Here is a 13,538-nt window from a genome sequence, read left to right as displayed (position 1 = left end):
TGAAAGGCACCTTCCAACCCAAACCCCTCTGTGAGCCTATGACATTAACTACCTGTTTGTATCTGGCAGACCTCAGCTATGTCAATACTTAGTTTTCCTCAGCTGTGCTTAGAGGACCCAGCTAAGGGTCTGCATTGCCAGCAGATCCAGAGAGGTCATTCTGACACTTTGCTCTGCTCTGGGGAGACCTCACCTGCAGTGCTGTGTGCAGCTCTGGAGCTCTCAGCACAGGAAGGACCTGGAGCTGATGGAGAGGCTCCAGAGGAGGCCATGGGAATGCTCAGGGGGTTGGAGCAGCTCTGCTGTGAGGCCAGGCTGAGGGAGCTGGGGGTGTTCAGCCTGGGGAAGAGGAGGCTCTGGGGAGACCTAAGAGCAGCCTGCCAGGACCTGAAGGGGGCTACAGGAAGGCTGCAGAGAGACTGTTTGCAAAGGGCTGCAGGGACAGGAGCAGGGGCAATGGCTTCAAGCTAGAGCAGAGCAGATTGGGATTGGATGTGAGGAACAAGTTCTTCACCATGAGGGTGGTGGAACACTGGCACAGGCTGCCCAGGGGGGTGGTTGAGGCTCCTTCCCTGGAGATATTCAAGGTGAGGCTCAATGAGGCCCTGGGCAGCCTGATGTGGTTGGGGATGTCCCTGCTGGCTGTGGGGAGGTTGGGCTGGGTGAGCTCTGGTGGTCCCTTCCAGCCTGGAGCATTCTGTGATTCTAAGGGGCCTGTGATGTTTCTTGGCCGTTGATGGAAGGCAGTGGTCACCAAGACTTTGGTTCTTCCTTTGTCTTGCAAATCATGTTGTTTATGTGGCTGTGCCATGCACAACAGCCTGCAAAAGGGAAAAAGAAGAAGTCCAAATGAAGTTTATGTCTCCTTGCTGTCTGTCAGGACCAGCTTCCTAGAGACCAGCAAGAGATGAGGTCCCTGTTAAGTTTGCTCAGGAGAAATAGGGAAATGAATGTTGCCTGAAGAGCTCACTGACAGCATTGACCAAGCTGATTTCCTAGGGCTGTTCCATGCTTTCTTGCAAGGTCTACTGGCTGCTTGTGCTGCAACTGGGATATTCATAACTGTCCTCTCCTGTATGGACTTTCTGATGCCTAATGAGGTGTGCCCTTAAAATGGCAACCTTTCCCTCCAACCTAGGAGCAGCCCAGAGAGCCAAGCAGAGCCTGGGCTGCAGCAAGAGAAGTGTGGCCAGCAGGGCCAGGGAGGGGATTCTGCCCCTCTGCTCCACTCTGCTGAGACCCCACCTGGAGGACTGTGTCCACTTCTGGAGCCCATATTAAAGATCTGGAGGTGCTGGAAGGTGCCCAGGGAAGGGTCAGAAGCTGGAACTGCTCTGCCATGAGGACAGACTGAGAGAGTTGTGGTTGTTCGGTCTGGAGAGGAGAAGTCTCTGAGGAGACCTCATTGTGGCCTTCCAGGATCTGCAGGGGGCTCCAAGAAAGCTGGGGAGGGACTTGTGAGGGTGTCAGGGAGGGATAGGACTGGGGGGGGATGGAGCAGAACTAGAAGTGGGGAGATTGAGATTGGCTGTGAGGAAGAAGTTGTTGCCCATGAGGGTGGTGAGAGCCTGGCACAGGTTGCCCAGGGAGGTGGTGGAAGCCTCATCCCTGGAGGTTTTGAAGGCCAGGCTGGAAGGGACCTTAAAGATCATCCAGTTCCAACCCACCTGCTGTGGGCAGGGACACCTCACACTAGATCAGGTTGTTCACAGCCACATCCAGCCTGGCCTTGAACACTTTCAAGGAGGACACATCCACAACCTCCCTCAGCAACCTGTGCCAGTGTCTCACCACCCTCACTGTGAAGAATTTCTTCCTCATCTCTGGTCTAAATCTCCTCTCTTCCAGCTCAAAGTCACACTTGCTGCTTTGCCTTGGTGGTGTCCTTCCTGGTCCCCTGCTCATCCTTGAGATTACTTCCTGCAATCACTTTGATTGCACTGCAGACTATTGTCCACCAGGAGAAAAGCAGCAGCAGCACAGGAACAAGGATGTTCTCACATGACTTTCAGTGGCATAAAAGCCCCAAGAATGGTCATCAGTGGTTAAATATTAAGGAAGCTTCTAGTCTGGCTAGGAGCAATTGAAGGGCTATCTTCTCTGCTTCAGCATAAACATGGCATGGCATGGCATTTAACAAGTCCAAGTGCCCAGTGCTGCACTTTGGCCACAGCAACCCCAGGCAGAGCTACAGGCTGGGGTCAGAGTGGCTGAGAGCAGCCAGGCAGAGGGGGACCTGGGGGTGCTGATTGACAGCTGCCTAAACATGAGCCAGCAGTGTGCCCAGGTGGCCAAGAGGGCCAATGGCATCCTGGCCTGTATTAGGAATAGTGTGGCCAGCAGGAGCAGGGAGGTCATTGTGCCCCTGTACTCTGCATTGGTTAGGCCACACCTTGAGTCCTGTGTCCAGTTCTGGGCCCCTCAGTTTAAGAAGGACATTGAGACACTTGAAGGTGTCCAGAGAAGGGCAACAGAGCTGGGGAGAGGCCTTGAGCACAGCCCTGTGAGGAGAGGCTGAGGGAGCTGGGGTTGCTTAGCCTGGAGAAGAGAAGGCTCAGGGGAGACCTCATTGCCCTCTACAACTACCTGAAAGGTGGTTGTAGACAGGAAGGGGTTGGTCTCTTCTCCCAGGCAACCAGCACCAGAACAAGGGGACACAGTCTCAAGCTGCACCAGGGGAGGTTTAGACTCAAGGTGAGGAGAAAGTTCTTCACCGAGCGAGTCGTTCGTCATTGGGATGTGCTGCCCAGGGAGGTGGTGGAGTCCCCATCCCTGGAGGTGTTCAAGGGGAGATTGGATGTGGCACTTGGTGCCATGGTCTAGTTGTGAGGTCTGTGGTGCCAGGTTGGACTTGATGATCCTTGGGGTCTCTTCCAACCTTGGTTATACTGTGTGATACTGTGTGTGATACATGGACAGTTCATGCTGGCTCCACCTATGTAATCCAGAGGTGCTTGTGCTGCTTGGCATTGGTCTACGTCAGCTACATTCATCCTGTGGCCAAAGTGACAGAGGACCTGCCCCCAAAGTGCTGTCTTGGTGACAGATGGAGAATCATAGAACCAGTCTAGGTTGGAAGGCACCTTGCAAGGTCACCCAGTCCAACCCCCTGCCATGGGAAGGGACACCTGCAAGTAGAGCAGGTTGCTCACAGCCCAGAACAACCTCACCTGGAATGGTCCCAGGGATGGGGCTTCTACCACTCCTCTGGGCAACCTGGGACAGGGTCTCACCACCCCCAGTGAAAACAATTTCTTCCTTCTCTCCAGTCTGAACCTTCCTCTTTCAGTTCAAACCATCACCTCTTGCCCTGCTAAGAAGTCCCTCCCCAGTTTTCTGTTCAGCCTCTTGAAGCACTGAAAGGCCATCAGAAGGTCTCCCTGGAGCCTTTTCTTCCCCAGGCTGCACAACCCCAACTCTCTCAGCCTGGCCTCACAGCAGAGGGCTTCCAGCCCTGCCAGCACTGCTGTGGCCTCCTCTGGCCCTGCTCCAACAGGTCCCTGTCTGTGCTGTGCTTTGTCCAGAGCTGGACACAGGTCTGACAGAAGCAGTCTGTACTGTCAGTCTGAGGAGCCCCTCTAAGTACCACCCAGCTGGCCAGTCTTTGCTTCCCTCACTGCAGACCACGTTCTCTACCTTTGAGGGTATGGCAGGCTTGCAGAACCAACACTTCTACAGGAGATCAGATGGGTACCAGAGGCCACTGAGCTTGCAGACAGTGATTAGGTTGCTGGGTTGTGGTTTTTTTCCTGGGGACCTGGGGGTACCGATTGGCAGCAGCTGAACAAGAGCCAGCAGTGTGCCCAGGGGGCCAAGAAGGTCAGTGGCATCCTGGCCTGCATCAGGAACAGTGTGGCCATCAGGAGCAGGGGAGTCCTTCTGCCCTGTGCTCAGCACTGCTGAGGCCACACCTTGAGTCCTGTGTCCAGTTCTGGGCTCCTCAGGTCAGGAAAGAGGTTGAGCTGCTGGAAGGTGTCCAGAGAAGGGCAACAAAGCTGGGGAGGGGTCTGGAGCACAGCCCTGGGAGGAGAGGCTGAGGGAGCTGGGGTTGCTTAGCCTGCAGAAGAGGAGGCTCAGGGGAGACCTTCTTGCTCTCTGCAACTCCCTGAAGGGAGGCTGTAGCCAGGTGGGGGTTGGTCTCTTCTACCAGGCCCCCAGCACCAGAACAAGAGGACACAGTCTCAAGCTGTGCCAGGGGAGGTTCAGGCTGGATGTTAGGAAGAAATTCTCAGCCAGAGAGATTGGCCCTTGGGATGTGCTGCCCAGGGAGGTGGTGGAGTCCCCATCCCTGGAGGTGTTTAGGAAGAGCCTGGATGGGGTGCTTGGTGCCATGGCTGAGTTGATCAGATGGTGCTGGGTGATAGGTTGGACTTGATGATCTCAAAGGTCTTTTCCAACCTGGTTAATGCTGTGGTGGTTCTGTGACCCTCCCTCAGTCTGTTCTTCTCCAGACTAAAAAAACCCAATTCTCTCAGTCCATTAAGGAGTCTTGAACTCCAAGATGGGATAGCCATGTGTAGAAGACTTGTGGAGAACAGACCCTGGTTCTTCATTCTTCCCAGGAGCTGTTCAGGTGGTTTGGCCTTGGCCATGCCAGGGATCTTCTGGAACAGGCTGCCCAGGGAGGTTGTGGAGTCTCTTTCTTCAGAGGCACTCCAGACCCAACTGGATGTGGTCCTGTGTGCCCTGCCCGAGGTGATTCTGCTTTGGCAAGGGATTGGACTCGATTGCATGCTGGGCTGCATCCAAGGCAGCATTGCCAGAGAGCCAGAGAGGTGATTCTGCCACTCTGCTCTGCTCTGGGGAGACCTCACCTGCAGTGCTGGGGGCAGGGCTGGAGCCCTCAGCACAGCAAGGACCTGGAGCTGATGGAGAGGCTCCAGAGGAGGCCATGGGAATGCTCAGGGGGTTGGAGCAGCTCTGCTGTGAGGAGAGGCTGAGGGAGCTGGGGGTGTTCAGCCTGGAGAGGAGAAGGCTCTGGGGAGACCTAATAGCAGCCTGCCAGGAGCTGAAGGGGGCTACAGGAAGGCTGCAGAGAGACTGTTTGCAAAGGCCTGCAGGGACAGGAGCAGGGGCAATGGCTTCAAACTAGAGCAGAGCAGATTTAGATTGTGTGTTAGGAACATCTTCTTCACAATGAGGGTGGTGGAACACTGGCACAGGCTGCCCAGGGGGGTGGTTGAGGCTCCTTCCCTGGAGCTATTCAAGGTGAGGCTGGGCAGGGCTCTGGGCAGCCTGATGTGGTTGGGGATGTCCCTGCTGGCTGTGGGGAGGTTGGGCTGGGTAAGCTTTGGAGGTCCCTTCCAGCCCAGCCCATTCCATGATTCTATGACAGAAGGGCATTTCTGTTTTATTCCTGTGCCACCTCTGTGAGAAGCTCTGGTGCCACCTCTGTGAGAAGCTCTGGTGCCACCACTGTGAGAAGCTCTGGTGCCACCTCTGTGAGAAGCTCTGGTGCCACCTCTGTGAGAAGCTCTGGTGCCACCTCTGTGAGAAGCTCTGGTGCCACCTCTGTGAGAAGCTCTGGTGCCACCACAGAGCACATTATGATTAAAATAACCTTTGCTAGAGCCCCAAGGTATCAGAGGTCTGTTTCTGGAACAGTGTGGCCAGCAAGAACAGAGAAGTGATTGCCCCTCTCTACTCAGCACTGGTGAGGCCACAGCTTGAGTGCTTGGTGCAGGAGCCCTCACTACAAGAAGGATATTGAGAGGCCGGAGCAGGTCCAGAGAAAGGCAACCAAGCTGGGGAAGGGTCTGGAGAACAGGGCTGGTGAGGAGCAGCTGAGGGAACTGGGGGTGTTCAGCCTGGAGAAAAGGAGGCTCTCTACAGCTCCCTGAAAGGAGGTAGGAGTGAGGTGGGGATTGGTCTCTTCTCCCAAGTCACAAGTGATGGGATATGAGGAAATGGCCTCGGGTTGCAGCAGGGGAGGTTTAGTTTGGGCAGGAGAAGAAACTTCTTCACTGAAAGGGTTCTCAACCCCTGGAATAGGCTGTCATGGGATGTGATTGGCTCCCTGTCCCTAGAGGTATTTGAAAGAGGCAGAAATGTGGTGCTGAGGGACATGGGCTAGCACCAGCACTGGCAGTGTTAGATAATGCCTGGACCCAATGACCTTAAAGCTCTTTTCCAACCAAAATGATTTCATAATGCTATAAATCACTTCATACCTTCTCAGGTGGTTTTGGTTTGTCCCTCATGGTTTGCTGTCAGGATACATGGAAACCCCATGGTGCACCCCATAGGACTTACTTGGCCAATATGGTTTTGAGGCATTCAGATTCATCTGAGCCCTCATTTGCTCTTCAGCAGCAGCAGATCTTAAGTATTTTATCAGTGCTTCTCAATATCTAAATGGTAGAGTGGAAGAGGCTGGGGCCAGGCTCTTCTCAGTGGTGCCCAGCGACAGGAGAAGGGGCAGTGGGCACAAAGTGGAACCCAGGAGGTTTCACCTGAACAAGAGGAGAAAATTCTCTGCTGTGAGGGTGCTGGAGGCCTGGAGCAGACTGCCCAGAGAGGCTGTGGAGTCTCTTCCTCTAGAGAGGTTCCAACCCCTCCTGGCCACTGTGATCCTGGGCAAGCTGCTGTGGGTGCTCTGCTTTAGCAGGGAAGTTGGACTGGATGGTCTCCAGAGGGCCCTTCCAACCCCTAGCATGCTGGGATTCTGGAATTTAGTGTCAGTATCATCTTCCAAGGCACATATTCTTCCCAAAATGTCCTCTATAGGCTGATGTGAAGCTTGGTTGAGCTTGGCCAGGCATTCTGCCTGCTGAGTCAGACCACGCAGCAGCAGCAGCAGCAGCCTTGGAACCATCCGTCTAACCAGGGAGATGCTTGGGGTTTGGTTTGGTTTGGTTCTGATCATTTGGTGGATTGAGAAGACTTTCCATTTCCTGCTAACAGTATTTCACAAACCTGCAGCTTAAAACACAATGGAAAGGTTTTCATGTCTGGGTTTAAGCACAGCTCCCTGGCAGTCTGATCAGGCTCTGCAGACCTTCCCAAACTGGTGGATCTGATCCTGGTGCTATGTTGGCAAAGTAAATCAAATCTCTGTGGTACTTTTGCTCTTCTGGGCTGTTGGACTGCTAGTTGGGGGAAGTACTCTATGGGCCAAAAGCTGTTTGCTTATCTCATGGTTATCTCAACAAAGCAGCAAAGCAGCCTGCATGTTGGGAGGCTGGAATTGGATGATCCTTGGGGCCCCTTCCAAGCCTAACAATGCTATGATTCTATGTTGTTGTTTGGAAGCTCCTCAGAGGTGGCAATGGATTTATCCTGAGGGTCCTCCACTAACATAGGCTTAAATTGATGGTGATCTGGTGGGGAAGTAGAAGGTACAGCAATGTCTTAGGATTTACAGGGAAATGCTTGGAGGGGGAGTGAGCACAGAGCAGGGGGAAATAAAACCCAACCCACTCCACATGCCATGAAGTCATTTTCATGGCTGCTTCTTGCCCTGTGGGTTAGGAACTGGCTGGAGGCTGAGGCCAGAGAGTGGTGGTGAATGGTGCCACAGCCAGCTGGCAGCCAGGCACTAGTGGTGTGCCCCAGGGATCAGTGCTGGGCCCCATGCTCTTTAACATCTTTATTGATGATCTGGATGAGGGCATTGAGTCCATCATCAGTAAATTTGCTGATGACACCAAGCTGGGGGCAGGAGTTGATCTGCTGGAGGGTAGAGAGGCTCTGCAGAGGGACCTCGACAGGCTGGACAGATGGGCAGAGGCCAAGGGCAGGAGATTGAACACATCCAAGTGCCAGGTTCTGCACATTGGCCACAGCAACCACAGGCAGTGCTACAGGCTGGGGGCAGAGTGGCTGAGAGCAGCCAGGCAGAGGGGGACCTGGGGGTGCTGGTTGACGGTAGACTGAACATGAGCCAGCAGTGTGCCCAGGCAGCTAAGAGGGCCAATGGCATCCTGGCCTGCATCAGGAACAGTGTGGCCAGCAGGAGCAGGGAGGTCATTCTGCCCCTGGACACTGCACTGGTTAGGCTGCACCTCGAGTCCTGTGTCCAGTTCTGGGCCCCTCAGTTTAGGAAGGAGGTTGACTTGCTGGAACGAGTCCAGAGAAGGGCAACAAAGTTGGTGAGGGGCTTGGAGCACAGCCCTGTGAGGAGAGGCTGAGGGAGCTGGGGTTGCTTAGCCTGGAGAAGAGGAGACTCAGGGGTGACCTTATTACTCTCTACAACTACCTGAAGGGAGGCTGTAGACAGACGGATGTTGGTCTCTTCTCCCAGGCAGCCAGCACCAGAACAAGAGGACACAGTCTCAGGCTGTGCCAGGGGAGGTTCAGGCTAGATGTTAGGAAAAAGTTCTATACAGAGAGAGTGATTGCCCATTGGAATGGGCTGCCTGGGGAGGTGGTGGAGTCCCCATCCCTGGAGGTGTTCAGGAGGAGACTTGATGGGGTGCTTGGTGCCATGGGTTAGTTGTTTGGGTGGTGTTGGATTGGTTGATGGGTTGGACACAATGATCTTGAAGGTCTCTTCCAACCTGGTCTATTCTATGTATATGTACATTCTATGTATATGTATATGCAGAGCATTTGTGGATAGGAGTTGTCATGTTGGGTCTGTTCAGCCTGGAGAAGAGAAGGCTCTGAGGAGGAGACCTTAGAGCAGCCTTCCAGTACCTGAAGCGGGCTACAAGAATGCTTGAGAGGGGCTTTTGACAAGGGCACATAGTGATAGGACAAGGAGCTGGAAGAGGTGAGATTGAGACTGGAGATTAGGAAGAAATCCTTTGCAGTGAGGGTGGGGAGACACTGGAACAGGTTGCCCTGGGAGGTTGTGGATGCCCCCAGTCTGGAGGTGAGGCCTTGAGCCTAGGTGAGAGGTGTCCCTGCCTGTGGCGGGACAGGGGGGCATGAACGAGATGATCTTTGAGGTCTCTTCCAACCCAACCCATTCTGAGATTCAATATGCATGCAGATCTGGAATGATTATGTTCTGAACTAGAAGCTTTCAAAGTCTTCTCCATAAATGTCTGCTCATCTGTGGAATCTGGCAGTGGAGGTTAGCCCAGGAAGAGTGGTGACCACTGAGAGAGGAGGAGAAGTTTGGGGGAGAAGGGAAGTGAACTTCAGTTGAAATTCATAACTGGGGTTTTTTTTGATGGTCATTGAGGCAATTCCTTCCCTTTCCACAACCATTCATTTGGGTGATGTTCTGTAGGACAGTTCTCAGTGAGGCATTTCTGCAGCCATGTGAATGCCTGGACTGGAAGTCTGCATTGCAGCTCTTGGGGGAGGCCTTTGCTGGCCTGTAAAGTTAGCCACACTTTTACCAAGCAAGGGTTAAAACCCACATCTGCTGATGATGCAGCACCAGGAAATTTGCAGATGGTATCATGTTGTGTGGGAGTGCTGACCTGCTGGAGGGTAAGGAGGCTCTACAGAGTGACCTGGACAGGCTGGATCCATGGGCTGAGGCCAATGGGATGAGGCTCAACAAGGCCAAGTGCTGGGTCCTGCACTTGGATCACCACAACCCCATGGATGCTTCAGGCTTGGGGCAGAATGGCTGCAAACTGCCCTGAAGGAAAGGACCTGGGGGTGCTGGGTGATAGCTGGCTAAAGAGGAGCCAGCAGTGTGCTCAGGTAGCAATGAAGGCCCACAGCATCCTGGCTTGGATCAGGATTAGTGTGGCCAGAAGGACCAGGGCAAATTGCCCTCACTGTACTTGGCACTGGTGAGAATACTTCTCAAACTCTGGCTTCAGTTTGGGGTCCTTCACTCAAAGAAGGACATTGAGATGCTGGAGAAGGGCAACCAAGCAGGGGAGGGGTCTGGAGAACAGGGGTCTGGTGAGGAGCAGCTGAGGGAACTGAGGTCATGCAGTCTGAACAAAAGCAAGCTGAAGGGAGACCTCATTGCTCTCTACAACTCCCTGAGAGGAGTTTGCAGTGAGGTGGGGGTTGCTCTCCTCTCCCTAATAACCAGTGATAGGACAAGAGGAAAAGGCCTCATGTTGCACCAGAGGAGGTTTAGGCTGGGCATTAAGGGCACTTTCTTCCCCAAAAGTTTTGTCAAGCCCTGGACCAGGCTGCCCAGGGGAGTGGTGGATTTGCCATCACTAGAGGGACTGAACAGTTGTGTGGACGTGGTGCTGAGGGATATGGCTTAGCAGCAGACTTGGCAGTGCTGCATGAACACTTGGGCTTGATGATCTTAAAGGTCTCTCCCAGCTCCTATGGCAGTCAACCCTTTCTAAATCCCCATCTGTGAGCAGTGCATTCCTCAAACACAGCCAGCAGTCATTTGGGTGAGAAGCTTGTGATCAGCCTCATGGGCAGGAGGATGGTTGGGAGCTACTTGTTCAATGATTGGTGAAACATGTGGCTGATCGTTGATGTCCTGAGGAAAAGCCCAGTCTTGTAGATGCACTGCAGGAAGTTGTCTTGCCAGCTGACAATGCCATCAGAGAGAATACTCACAAATATGTGGCCTTCTGACCTCCTGAGAGTCACAGAATGGTAGGGGTTGGAAGGGACCTGTAGAGATTGAGTCCAATTCCCCTGCCAGAGCAGGACCACCTTGGGCAGGCAAAGTCCTTACTGCAAGAAGTCTTCCTGGAGGTGCAGGTTCCACCAGCTCCCCGAGCAGCAGAAGTGTAACACCAGAGTTGTGGCATGAGTTGACTACACTTGGATACTATTCTCTGCCAGGTGAGGTTCAGGTTGGATATTAGGAGCAATTTCCTCCCAGGAAGGTTTCTCAGGCACTGAAACAGGCTGCCCAGGGAGGTGACCTCATTGTGCCCAGAGAGCCAAGCAGAGCCTGGGCTGCAGCAAGAGAAGTGTGGCCAGCAGGGCCAGGGAGGAGATTCTGCCCCTCTGCTCCACTCTGCTGAGACCCCACCTGGAGGACTGTGTCCACTTCTGGAGCCCCTATTAAAGATCTGGAGGTGCTGGAAGGTGCCCAGGGAAGGGTCACAAGCTGGAACTGCTCTGCCATGAGGACAGACTGAGAGAGTTGTGGTTGTTCGGTCTGGAGAGGAGAAGTCTCTGAGAAGACCTCATTGTGGCCTTCCAGGATCTGCAGGGGGCTCCAAGAAAGCTGGGGAGGGACTTTTGAGGGTGTCAGGGAGGGATAGGACTGGGGGGGATGGAGCAAAACTAGAAGTGGGGAGATTGAGATTGGCTGTGAGGAAGAAGTTGTTGCCCATGAGGGTGGTGAGAGCCTGGCACAGGCTGCCCAGGGAGGTGGTGGCAGCCTCCTGCCTGGAGGTGTTTGCAGCCAGGCTGGAGGTGGCTGTGAGCAAGCTGCTGTGGTGTGAGGTGTCCCTGCCCATGGCAGGGGGCTTGGGTGATCCTTGAGCTCCCTTCCAACCCTGACAATTCTTTGATTCTCTGTGGTGGATTCACCACCCTTGAAGGTATTTAAAAGACATTTAGATGTGGTGCTAAGGGATGTGGTTTAGTGGTGGTGGCTTAGCAGCAGTGGTGGGATTGTGAGCTCTACAACTCTAGCTCTGGTGATCTCAAAGGACTTTTCCATCCTCAACAGTTCTATGATTAAGAAAAGGCTTTGAGACAAAACTGACTTTTGAAGACTGTTGGAGATGTGTGTTGGGGATCCTGGTGCATGTTTGAAAGAGCAGTGATGGGCAACCATTAGTAAAATCATCTCTGATGACCATGGAAGGTGTGAAGGTAGCTTGTGATGTTTTGCTTTGGTTTTAGAAATGAGTGTGGCCAACAGGTTGAGGAAGGTTCTTCTCCCTGTCTACCCTGCCCATCGAGACCATATCTGCAGTATTGTGTCCAGTTCTGGGCTCCCCAGTTGAAGGGAGACAGGGAACTCCTGGAGAGAGCCCAGCACAGGCTACAGAGCTGCTGAGGGGCCTGGAGCAGCAATGTGAGGAGCAAAGGCTGAGAGCCCTGGGGCTGAGAGCCTGCAGCAGAGCAGCCCCAGAGGGGAGCTGAGCAATGCTCAGCAAGAGCTGAAGGAGCTGTGGGGGGCAAGAGGCTGGGGCCAGGCTCTGCTCAGTGGTGCCCAGGGACAGGACAAGGGGCAGTGGGCACAAACTGGAACCCAGGAGGTTCCACCTGAACATGAGGAGGAACTTCTTTGCTGTGAGGGTGCTGGAGGCCTGGAGCAGGCTGCCCAGAGAGGTTGTGGAGTCTCCTTGTGTGGAGAGCTTCCAACCCCCCCTGGCCATTGTGCTCCTGGGCAAGCTGCTGTGGGTGCCCTGCTTTGGCAGGGGGTTGGGCTGGGTGAGCTCCAGAGGTCCCTTCCAACCCCTCACCATGCTGGGGTTCTGGGATCTGCTGCAGCTATAACATTTACAAAGGCCTTTTCCTGCATCATTGCCTCCTCACAGGCAGTTGGGAGCATTGGTTCTTCCATGCTACTCCTCTGTGACAGACAATCACAGACTAGAGAATGATAAAATTGTTTGGCTGGAAAAGACCTAAAATGTCTTCAAGATCATTGAGTACAGCCATTAACCCTACTCTACCAAGCCCACCACAAAGCCACATCCCTAAGCACCACATCTCTGTGTCTTTTAAATACCTCCAGGGATGGGGCTTCAACCACTGCCCTTGCAGCCTGATGCTATGCAGGAAAACTCTTTCAGTGAAAGTACTTTTCTAATGTCCAGCTTAAGGCCTTTCCCTGTTCTGTCACTAGGAACCTGGGAGAAGAGACTGACCCCAGCCTGTCTCCAGCCTCCTTTCAGGGAGCTGCAGAGAGCAACGAGGTCTCCTCTCAGCCTCCTTTCCTCCAGACTGAGCAATCCCAGCTCCCTCAGCTGCTCCTCCCCAGCCCTGTGCTCCAGACCCTTCCCCAGCTTCATTGCCCTTCCCTGGATTTGCTCCAGCCCTCAATGTCCTCCTTGCAGTGAGGGACCCAAAACCGAACCCAATAATCGAGGTGTGGCCTGATCCACGGAGCGTACAGGGAGGACAATCTCTGCCCTACCACGTGTGTGTGCTGGCCACAGCACTGCTGACCCAGGCCAGGATGCTGGTGGCCTTCCTGGCCACCTGGGCACACTACTGGCTCATCTTCAGCTGGCTGTCCATCAGCATCCCCAGGTCTTACACCGCTGGGCAGTTTCCAGGCACTGGGCCAAGCCTGCAGTTATTGCAACCCAAGTGCACGACCTGGTGCTTGGTCTTGGTGAGCCTCAGACCACTGAACTCAGTGCACTGGTCCAGCCTGTGCAGATCCCTCCGTAGAGCATCCCTGCCTCCAGCAGACAACAGCACTCCCTTCCAGCTTGGTGCTGTCCTTAGATTCTCTGAGGGTGCACTCAGACTTCCTTCAGAGGCTGGAAGGAGGCTGATTTCCCTGGCTCCCCCTTGCTTTTCTGTCTTGGCTGAAGTGTCAACAAGGCCATTTCTAAGGGCATATTTTTGTGTAGTGGGACAGGAGGTCTGTGGTGCCAGGTTGGACTCGATGATCTTTGAGGTCTCTTCCAACCTTGATGGTACTGAGATACTGAGGAATTGAGACTGACAGATCCAAGCCATGAGCAGTGTTACACCTTCTGTGCCTGCACTCATTTCAGATGGGTGGCTTAGCT

The sequence above is a fragment of the Dryobates pubescens genome, chromosome 5 (assembly GCF_014839835.1).
Source record: "Dryobates pubescens isolate bDryPub1 chromosome 5, bDryPub1.pri, whole genome shotgun sequence".
NCBI classification, from domain to species: domain Eukaryota; kingdom Metazoa; phylum Chordata; class Aves; order Piciformes; family Picidae; genus Dryobates; species Dryobates pubescens.
Note: the sequence above shows the minus strand (reverse complement) of the source record.